The sequence below is a fragment of the Ixodes scapularis genome, unplaced genomic scaffold (assembly GCF_016920785.2).
Source record: "Ixodes scapularis isolate PalLabHiFi unplaced genomic scaffold, ASM1692078v2 PGA_scaffold4__175_contigs__length_147842914, whole genome shotgun sequence".
NCBI classification, from domain to species: Eukaryota; Metazoa; Arthropoda; class Arachnida; order Ixodida; family Ixodidae; genus Ixodes; species Ixodes scapularis.
The window spans coordinates 30,440,900-30,451,379 of NW_024609879.1; the positions used below are offsets into that span (position 1 = coordinate 30,440,900).

Here is a 10,480-nt window from a genome sequence, read left to right on the forward strand (position 1 = left end):
AAAAGACACTAAACACAACTGCTGTTCTTTTTAGATTTCCATCCCTTGTCTAAAATGCTAGTTCTTGAACATGAAAATTGACAAAAATAAAAAATTCAAGCACATAGCTATCTTCCCCTTAAAATTTCACCCCAGAAAAACTTATAAAAATAAATCGAAGTTATGTAATTTCAAAACGATAGTTTTCCTAAAGGGAAATTTATGCCAAAAGGCGGAGTGGAGAAAAATGCGTTCAAAGTGCTCCAACCTCTACCTTTTTTTTAGCATCGGTAGACCAAAAATTATTCATAAAAAAATAACTATGCAGTGTAAACTAACGAAACTTTCTGGGAATACTCTCCAGATGTTGGTAGATGTAAATGAGCCCTTTTTCAAAATCAACTTTTTTTTGCAGAAATTGTTTTTTTCTGGGTAGTTCTTAACATTTATTTGCAGTAAATTTATATGCGTAAGCTGTACAAGTAAATGCACTAAAATTCTGCTAAAAGTGTTTTTAACACAGTACATTACTCGTTAAGATTTCTAAATGGAAAAGGCCTGGTTAAAATGCCCAAAACGGTAACAGTGGACTACGATCAGGCGTGTCCTTCGGCACGCACGTTATCACAACAGAACTGCGACTCTGAGTTCCGGAAGCGCTAGAATTCATCATAGTAGGCAGGGCAGCAGTTAATAAACACATAAACAATTGCACTGTCCCAACGACACCACAAAACGATACAAAAACCAGCTGCACATTCCACTTACAGAGCTGTCTGAGCGGCTCCCGCAGCGCTCCTGCTACCAGCAGCGCCCCCCCAAACTGCGCAGAACAGACATCGCGAAAAGGACCCACTCTCTGCCGCCGCACGGCACACATTCCCCTTCTAGCTTACTGTAGTGACGGGCCCTCCGAACCAAATTGCGAGCACTACCACGGAAGCACCGCATCCGCCGACTGGAGAAACCGAAGAAGTAGGCGCGACTGATTCCGTGTGGAGGCCTCGGCCTGAGCAACGGCACCACATTTCCCAAAAGCGATGCCCCTTGTCATTAACAGGAGGAAGAAAATCTATTTTGGACAGATGTAATCAGCCGACAAGCCCGAAGGCAACAACTTTAACTTGAGAGAGGAAAAGCAAAAGTAGCTGAGATTAGCAACTACACCGTAGCCGACAAGATGGCAGCAGCTGGAAATCGCCCGCCAGGCAGCACGGTGCCCACCAATATGGTGCCTAGAGGGGGTGGTGGGCCGAGCTTCTCCCCGTGCCCATGCATACGTGCGTCCCCCAAGCGGAAGAGAACCGCTAGAAGCGCTGCGCTACCGGTATATGCTGCATCCGCCTCACGACCGGGCGTCGGACGGTTGATCGCAATTCCTCATCGTGGTGAACTGCTTGAGCTTCTATAACCTTGCGCAGTCACCAGCAAGTGGAACCATCTCAAAAGGTGTCCTTAACGCCTTGTTAAGCTCACAAGACACTGTGACAAAGGCTCGAGCCAATTCGGATGAAATCGCAAACCAGGGTAGCCAAGGAAATGCAAAAGAGGACATGCAAGACTGTGTGACACGAGCACGAGCCGATCTGGATGAACTCGTCGACCAAGGCAAGCTCGGAGATGCAGAAAAGGCCCTGGCTCTTCATGATCATATCCCATGCTTTAAAGAAAAAAGCGACTCTAGGCTTACCTTTTATATTGCAGGATATGCCGCGAGAAAGTGCGTCAAGACACAACATTGCTCTGAATGCAAGGAACTGTGCATAAGGGACAACGCATCAGTGGAGACAGACCACCCAGCTGCATTCACAAAGCAGTTTGATAGAGGGGGGCTTGTGTATGTGACGGATGCACTTTTCGTGCTCATTAGCCGGCTTGAAAGTATTTTTACAAGCTGTTTCAGTAAGGGAGCGTTTCGCACTAACAGCGTCTTTGACCTTATGGCTTGTGCGCAAGGTAACACATCCGCTGTCGGTTGCGAAAAGCACAAAGTCGAACTTACCGCTGTGGTTACAAAGTTTTATTTGATCATGCGACTGCACTTCTATGTAAAGGAGCTGAACAAGCTTCGGAAGGAAAAGCAAATCAAACAGAGGCTCGCAAAGCAAGGCAAATTGCTTTAGTTATACACTGTCTGATATGCAGAGCAAAGTAAAAGCGATGCGTTTCGAGAAATTCAAAGATGTGCAGTATATGAAGTTGAAGTTTATATGTGAAGGGTCCGGCTTTATTTTTCTTTAAAGTTAAACGTAATGTGGCCCAATTGATCGCCAAACGTATATTTTTGTATAAATCCTGAAATAAATATGTGCACTGCTTGTGAGAATCCAGCAACCAACAGTGAAGCCGCCAGTGTTGCTGTGGTCAAGGTACGATGAGCTTCATGAACCCCATTGGCAACATTGATGCCGTCTTCAATGGATCATGAATGACCCGAGGACGCAGCTCCCACATTGGTGTAGGCTGCATTGTGGAGCTGTACTCTGGCCTCGTCATTGATCATGTGGTATACTTCAACTTCTGCCTCGAACATGCCTTAGGACAGGAGCCGAGGACGATGGCTGCAGCGACTGGTATGCAACCTATGACTGCCAGAGGAACATTCAGTGCAATGCTGGCCATATCAAGGTGGAGGCTGCACTCACAATGTTCCAGAGGTCTCTGACCAAGCATGAACTCCGCTACACCACCGTCCTTTTGGATGGAGACAGTCGGATATTCCATGCCTTGTGTGAAGCGAACGTTTACGGCTTCACCAAGATAGACAAGGGCTGAGTGAACCACGTCCACAAGCAGATGGGAGCTGCCTTGCACAACGTCGTTGAGAAGAAGGCACAGGGCAAAGTACTCGGTGGGAGAGGCAAGCTGACGCAGGAAAAAATGAAGATAACTAACTATAATGGCTATGCTTTTAGGAGCAACAGCCATGATGTTCCAGGGATCAAGAGGGGAGTGGAAGCCACACTCCTGCACATGACCTCCACAGACAGTGCCCCCAGATCACAGCAAGTGCTTGATGAAGCTGAGCCCTGGTGCAAGTTCAACAAGGCCTTGGCAAACAGTGAACCTCTGCCGCCGCACAAGAATCCTCTTTCGGATTGTGTTCAAGCTGCACTTGAGCCAGTGTTTGCAAGACTCAGCAATGAAGACCTGTTGGTCTTCATTGCTCCTTCACTGCTTGTAGACAGCTGTCGCTGTTTACAACCAGGGAAGGACAACCAACGAGTCCATTGCCGCAGGCCACCGGTGACTGCCTTGTCCGCCGAAGCATCGAAAATGACAGTTTTCGTTTACATAAAGCGAACGCAGTGCACCAGAGCAGCAGCAGCATGAAGGAAAGGTTCTCCCAGCGACACCAGGCAGGAGCATCTCGAGATTGCAGCCCCAGACAGCTGTAATGACATTGTTCAGTGCCATGTGTAACACAGGCCCTTCTTAGGGCCAAACAAAATTGCATTCTCAGCTTGAAACTCTCGCTTGGCCCTCCCGTTGTCCAAAGTTGTCGGCTCATAACTTTACAAGCAATTTTTCGCACATATCAGTCATTTTTTACCATCTCTGCAATGTTCTCGTAAACAAATTATTGCAATTTTTGAATTAGTTTGTTCAGAATGCACGACACTACATTTTCATAACTATTATTCCATAAGGGTTTCACATCATTTACTGTGGTCAGTGTCAAAACAGGAAAATGTAATTTTATATACATTTCACTCATTCTTTACTTCTTTTCACTGAACGGATTGCATCATTTATTTATGTCAAGTTGTTCAGGAAGACTTACACTACACGTTGATGAAATTATTGTTTATCATTCTTCCCACAATTTTCTTTGTTCAATGTCAAAACTTTAACTTCAATTTTCTAATCTTCATGTTTTTGTCAACATGCTTAGCCTTTTGGGGGTTTTCATGAGGTTTTCATCGTAGCATTCTGAAAATTTTTATACCATTTTATTCTGAAAGGATTGGACTACGGAGTAAAGCTATTTTTTCACAGTTTAGAGAGACAAAAAAATGTTATGATAAATAATGTGACCTTATTAGTGTCATAATTAGCCAATTTTTATATAATAATGTAATGTTGTGAAAATATAAATAGCTTTATAATGCATGGCAGACCTTTAGCTGTACATCCTAATCAATAAAAAAAAAAATTTTTGACGAAAATGGCTTTAGGATAGCACTGCCTAATTTGGTAATTTCTTACGGGTTGTTAAGACCCAAAAGAAATTAACAAATTAGGCAATGCTATCTTTTATAACTTGAAAACTAATTTACATAATTTGAAACTGATTTTATATTTGAAAGGAGGAAGAAACACATGCACAGTGATTTTCATTAGAATAGCTGCAAAAATAAAATGGTCCATTTTAGAACCAGTGTCTCGCCTTAACCCAGCGCTTGAAAAGTTAACCCTCCTCGGCAGTTTTCCCACTAAGGGGAAATTGTAGGGGAAGCCAACCAAAAAAAAAAACATTTTACAGTTTTAGTGTGTCAAAACTTTATGCACCCTCAGGAACAAAACCAGGCAGCGGCGAGCGCAAACGAGCCCTCCAAGCCATATAAATATGGCGTCAAAATTCGCGCCCCCTAGCTGTTTGCGTTTGTGTGGATACATAAAAATTTGTTGCTCTTTAAAATGAGATTTTTGCCATTTTTAGAACTTTGATGAACCTTTACTAAGAAACTACTTATCCAATTACACTAAAACTTTTACAGCTTACAGTAAACTGTCTTGCCAAAAAATGGAATCTACAAGTTTCATGAATTCATTATATTATAACGTTAAAAAATATATTAAATTAAAAAAGATTCCCTCTTATGGCTCATGACGAGAAAAAACAATATTTGTTTTCTTGCTTTCTGCATGTTCGAACTTACATTTCTTAGGTTCAATTTAAAGCCAGTAACATGTGAAAGATATCTGCCAAATTAAATGAGCGTCCTATTTTGTGTGTCCGAGAAAAGGTACATTAAAAAAACTTTCAGCCTTTCCTCTCTGGTGAAGAAGGAAGACCAGCAAAGCTGTACTATGGTGGGAATGAAGTAATGGTCGGCAGCAAGTCGGCAAGCCAGACTGGAAAGGCTGGAAAGGTTGCCGCGATCTACGAACGACGGCGCAACCAGACAACCGGCAAACCCAACACTCTGGACAGCCACTGCCATCTATGAGCAACGGCAGCAACCAGAATGTTGTGTCGACATTTCTTTGAGGACGGACACGATCCTGGGGAAACTAGCCCTTAACAGCTTCGCTGTAAAACTGGAACTCAGCATAAGATTTGACACTTCGTTACTAAAAATATAAAAAAATCTTTAGTAAAAGAGCAACAGAAAGTTACTCCCAAGGGTGCAACCATTGAATACATTATATTTCGCAATAGTATATGCAGTGGTTTTTTAGATACAAAATTAAAACCACGACGACCCGTTTACCCTACCATCCCCCGTAAGTTGAGTATGATTTTTAGTATGAACCGAGTTGCCCTGTTTTGTAAAGATTCCAGCCTGTCGATTAAATACTTTAGATGTGGGTTCCAAACTATAGATGCATACTCCCACTTAGGTCTCACCAGGGTGGTGTATGCTAGTAGCTTAGTTTCTGTTGTGGTCATGTACAAATGCCTTCTCAAAATCCTAAAGACTGTTTAAATCTGTTAAGAATGTACTCTGTGAGCATTCCAGGAAATATTGGTAGTTAGATAAACTCCCAGATATTTATATAAAGTTACTTTATCTAATTTTGAATTCATGATAGTATAATTATTATGTACCATAGAAACCCGGTTCGTAAATGTCATTGTTCTTGTTTTTTCTGTATTGATTTTCATTTGCCATGTTTCCCAACACACAATGATGCTATATAAGATTTTTGTAGGGCACTCCAATCTAACTGATTCAATATCTTATGGTATAACACACTGTCCTCTGCGAAAAGGCAAACTTAAGATTGTTAGGAACGTCATTTATATAAATTAAAAACAAAAGTGAACCAAGTACAGATCCTTGAGGTACACTCACAAATTGATCTTTCGGACTTGGAGGAGACCCCAAAACTGTCCGAATTATCAAGCAATCCGAAAATTTATTTCAGCCAAAATATAAAATTTTCACGCATATCCTGCTGCGTATTGGCCACTTTTTAGTTGCTTTATGTGAATTTTAAGAGGGGGCGCACCTCAGAGCCCCATAGAGAATACATGAGGTTTTTCACCAAATTAAAAAAATTCTCACATAATAACGGCTGCGCGGATCTTCTTGAAAATTTTGGCTTTAAAGACATAGAGTCATTATCGTGACACTAAGCGCAACAAATGTTTCATCATAAAGTTAATTATATTCTTTAAAAAATCATGAAAATGGTCAAAATCGGCTAATTCGGCACTCTTGCGTTCGGAGCGAATTTACAAAATTATCTAAATTCAAACATAAGAAATATTGCGCTTAATGTCTTCTAAATTTATTACGGAATCGAATAATATTCAAATTATTCATGTAAGTCGATTTGTTCCGTAACTACAGCAAATATAAAGAACCAAGGTGTCGGTGCTTGTTTTCGTCATTTTTAAGGTACCTCTCCCTCCCGTGCGGTGGCGCTCGCTGTCCACGAAATGCGAAATCGTCCGTTCGGAGATCGGCCGGATCGGCACTGTGCGAGGTGTCCTTCCGCGGCCGTATTCCGCGCCCGTATCCTGTTTCATTCTGCACGCCGAGGTGTCAGTGTGCGTGTCTTGCTTTCCTGGTTCTCGCTGGGTAGGTCTCCGTGTTTTCGCAAGTGGCAAATTCACCTTGGAGCTATGGGTCGAAGACAACCGTCCTGTGGCAAGCGGACCGCGAGGTGTTCCACAACCTCGCGGTCCGTCAACGCGTTGTGCTTGTTTCTACTTTTTTTTTTTCTTTTAAAAACGGGCTTTCTTTTTTGACGCAAAGTTTTATTTTATCGTTATCCTTCACACAAACGTCCTTCGGCCTTGGGGTTGTCGAAATCGGGGATGAAGCGTGCACAGAGCAGATCGTTGTTTGCCTCCTTTTTATTTTTCACGGACGTCCTGTGACCTCCGTACGGTTCGTGGTCACCGCAGTCTAACGCGGGGAAAAACGGGTCACCTGCTCTGTAGTCAGGGTATTCCTAGGGGAGGGTGATAACTCGCTGTTCTTCTGGAAATTCACATATCACCCAAAAAGGTGACATGGGTAATGATTAAGGTATGGTTTTTCCGGTGTTTATTTTTGAGCGAAAATCGGTGCATGTTTTCGGTGCTTATTTTTTAATCACCAGTGTATTATGGGTTGAACGTCTTGTGATGACGCTAAAAAGCGTTGATAACCAAAGAAAAATGCGATTGGACAAGAACATTTCAAATTTCCAATTCTATTCACATATCCATTACGCTCTTCTCGTGGGAGCATCTATCCTGACGAAAAATGCCTAAGTCATTGAGCTGTGAACGCATACTCAGTGTACAATCTTTCGGCCTAGAGAGGTATTGCGCACGCTCGAACGCGCTTCACAGCCCAGTAGACGAAGTTGATGGCACCCAGAAGGCGAGTTTTTGAATGGTCTGTAGTAGGCAAAAGAAACAAATAACAATCAACGCATATCAGCTCTTCAAGCGAAGAGGCGCGTTTCTAAGGTGAATGGTTCCGGACGGCACTAATGTTGTTGGCGTTGTCGTAAGATGACGTCAGTTCATACGAACTGACGTCATCTTACGTGATCACGTGACACAAACACGTCATCTTACATGCTCTCGTTACACGAAATGACGTCATCTTACGTGATCACGCTGCACGAAATGGCGCCATCTTACGTGACCACGTAACACGTCATCTTGTAAGTCAACCTCTCCCCACAGCAGCGCGCTCCGCGCTTTCCGGGCCCGTGCAGTGCTGTAGTCAAAAGCAAGCTCCCTATGGCAAGCGAAAGCTTCTGAAGTCTCACATTGAGAATACTCGCAAGCGACCGTCTGTGGAAGCTTCGCACGTTGAGGTTTTTGTTGAGATCGAGCCATCGTGTTCCATTAACTATAGTTGAAGTCATCGCTCAATAAAGCCCTAAAAAATATGAATGTAGTTCGTTTGGACATCAAGATCTAATCAAAAATGCGGTTTGACGTCGTTTAATTAACGTGTATATACAAGTGTAGAAAAAAATGAGTTATTTGTGCATAGATTGTGCATTTGTGCATGGCAGGATGGTGGGCGTGTCCCACCGGACACGCCCACCATCCTGCCAAAAACGTTCGAGAGGCCAGCCTCATCATCAGCGACATCAGCGGCGCCACACGATAAGAGGGACCGGCCGATCGCCTATGCTTTCACTGGGCATGGGAACAGCCATACGATGCGGACGGCTAACGTTTTTCGCTTCTTCTGTACGCAGGTTAGTAATATCGATTCTTTGTACACTAAAAAATCAAGCGACGTTTTTCTTTTGGTGTTCCCATGCCCACGGGAGTTGTTCTCGATCGTCGGTCAGAGTATAGATGTTGTAAAATTGCTGATGCTATGCGGCGACGTTGAGGTAAACCCCGGTCCTGAAACGCGTAACAAACAGCTTGACGACATGTGCAAACTGCTTCAAGATGGTCAGTCTAAACTACTAATGGTTGTAAATGAAATCAAAACAAATCAACAGCAGTTGGAAGACAAAATCACTGACATCTCTAACCGGCTCCAGAATGTGGAAACTAAGACTAATGTTCTTGATAGACTGGATTGTGAAGTACGCACTACACATCAGGTTCTATAAGAAGTTAAAAAAGAAAATGCATTCTTGCGTGCTAGACTTGACGACCTCGAAGATCGGTCTCGGCGAGACAATCTAATCTTTCATGGTATAGATGACTCGCCCTCAGAGACCTGGGCCCAATCTGAGCAAAAAGTACACTCGCTGCTTTCTAACGTCCCTGAGCTGAGCATTTCTGAAGAGGGAATCACTCGTGCGCACCGGCTTGGTACGTTTTCTCGAAACAAGTGTCGACCAGTAATGGTAAAACTTGTGTCAACCAAAACTAAAGAGAGCATCCTTTCAGCAAAAGCTAAACTAAAAACATGGAACGTCTCAGTCAATGAAGACTTCGCACCAGCCACACGTTATGCGCGCAAGAAGTTGTTTGACTTCGCAAAATCTCAGAGTCCCAATAGTATATTTAAGATAAGGTACAACAGGCTTCACCTAAACAAGAAGTGTTACGCCTACTGCAGTACAAGTGACGAAGTTTATGAAATTTCTAGTGCTACCAGTGCTACTGATAGAGGTGCCGAGTCACTCCAACCGCAACACTTGCAATCAGCAACGTCATAACAATCGTGCACTCTTCCAGTCAAAGATTCGACGGTGGAAAATGTTTCTGTTTTCTTTACAAATATCCGAAGCGTAATAAAGAAACGCGATGAATTGTGCTCCGCTCTTGATTCTGCTTCTGCCGACATCATTGTGTTGACCGAGACATGGCTCTCTAGCAAAATACGTAACTATGAACTTTTTTTTTGTGATAAGCAGTACAAAGTTTATCGGCATGATAGGGATTCGCGGACGGGCGGAGGCGTGCTGGTTGCAGTTGCTGATTACATTGAGTCATCCCATATTAACTTAGCATCTAGCTTAGAAATTGTGTGTACGTTTCCAACTAAGTCACAGAAACATTGTTGTCTGTGCATGTTACCGCCCACCTACCTTTGCTAAGAATTTTGTGGAGTTATTACATGACACACTTAGCGGGATTGTTTCAAGGTTTCCAAACTCGCAGCTATTTATTTTTGGCAATTTTAACTACCCAAATATTAACTGGTCACAAGATATTCCTATTTGCGTGCCTTATTCTTCTGAAAGTAACGATTTCCTAAATCTCTGTGCAGATTTTAATCTTTCGCAATTAGTAACCGAGCCCACGAGAATTACGTCCTCAGCATCCAAGGTTCTTGATCTTATTTTAACTACGTCTAAGGACCTCGTAGAGCCGATCTCTTATCTTCCAGGTCTTAGCGACCATTTAGCCTTGCATTTTTTCCTGAAAAGTCCTAAGAACAATCCTGCTGATTGTGTCAAACACATCCGTGATTACGCCAGAGCCGACTTTGAATCCATAAACCGCGAGCTATGTACATTCATGGGCTCTTATATGCAAAAATTTTCAGAACGATCGGTTGAAGGCAATTGGTGTCTGTTCAAAGATAAAATTACTTCATTGATCACCAACTACATTCCCTATCGTGTTGTCAAATCAAACTCGAAATCACCTTGGCATAATACGACTTTAAAAAGGCTGTCTAATAAGAAAAAGCGCTTGTTTCGAGCAGCTAAATCATCAATGTCTCCCGATCGCTGGGCCGCGTACCATTCGGCAGCTGAAGTATACAAATTGGCCGTCGATGAAACTAAATATAACTTCTTCAGCATAAAATTACCCTCAATGCTCACTAACAATCTAAAACAGTTTTGGAACTTAGTCAACCCTGCCGACAAACATTTAATACAACTTAAAAATTCAGGCGGA

The 10,480-nt window shown here is 42.8% G+C and overlaps 1 pseudogene; it reads left to right on the plus strand.

Moving 5' to 3' along the window:
* The first annotated feature begins 546 nt into the window (after nucleotides 1-546).
* LOC115312131 lies at nucleotides 547-9,192 on the plus strand (annotated as a pseudogene).
* The last annotated feature ends 1,288 nt before the right edge of the window (nucleotides 9,193-10,480 follow it).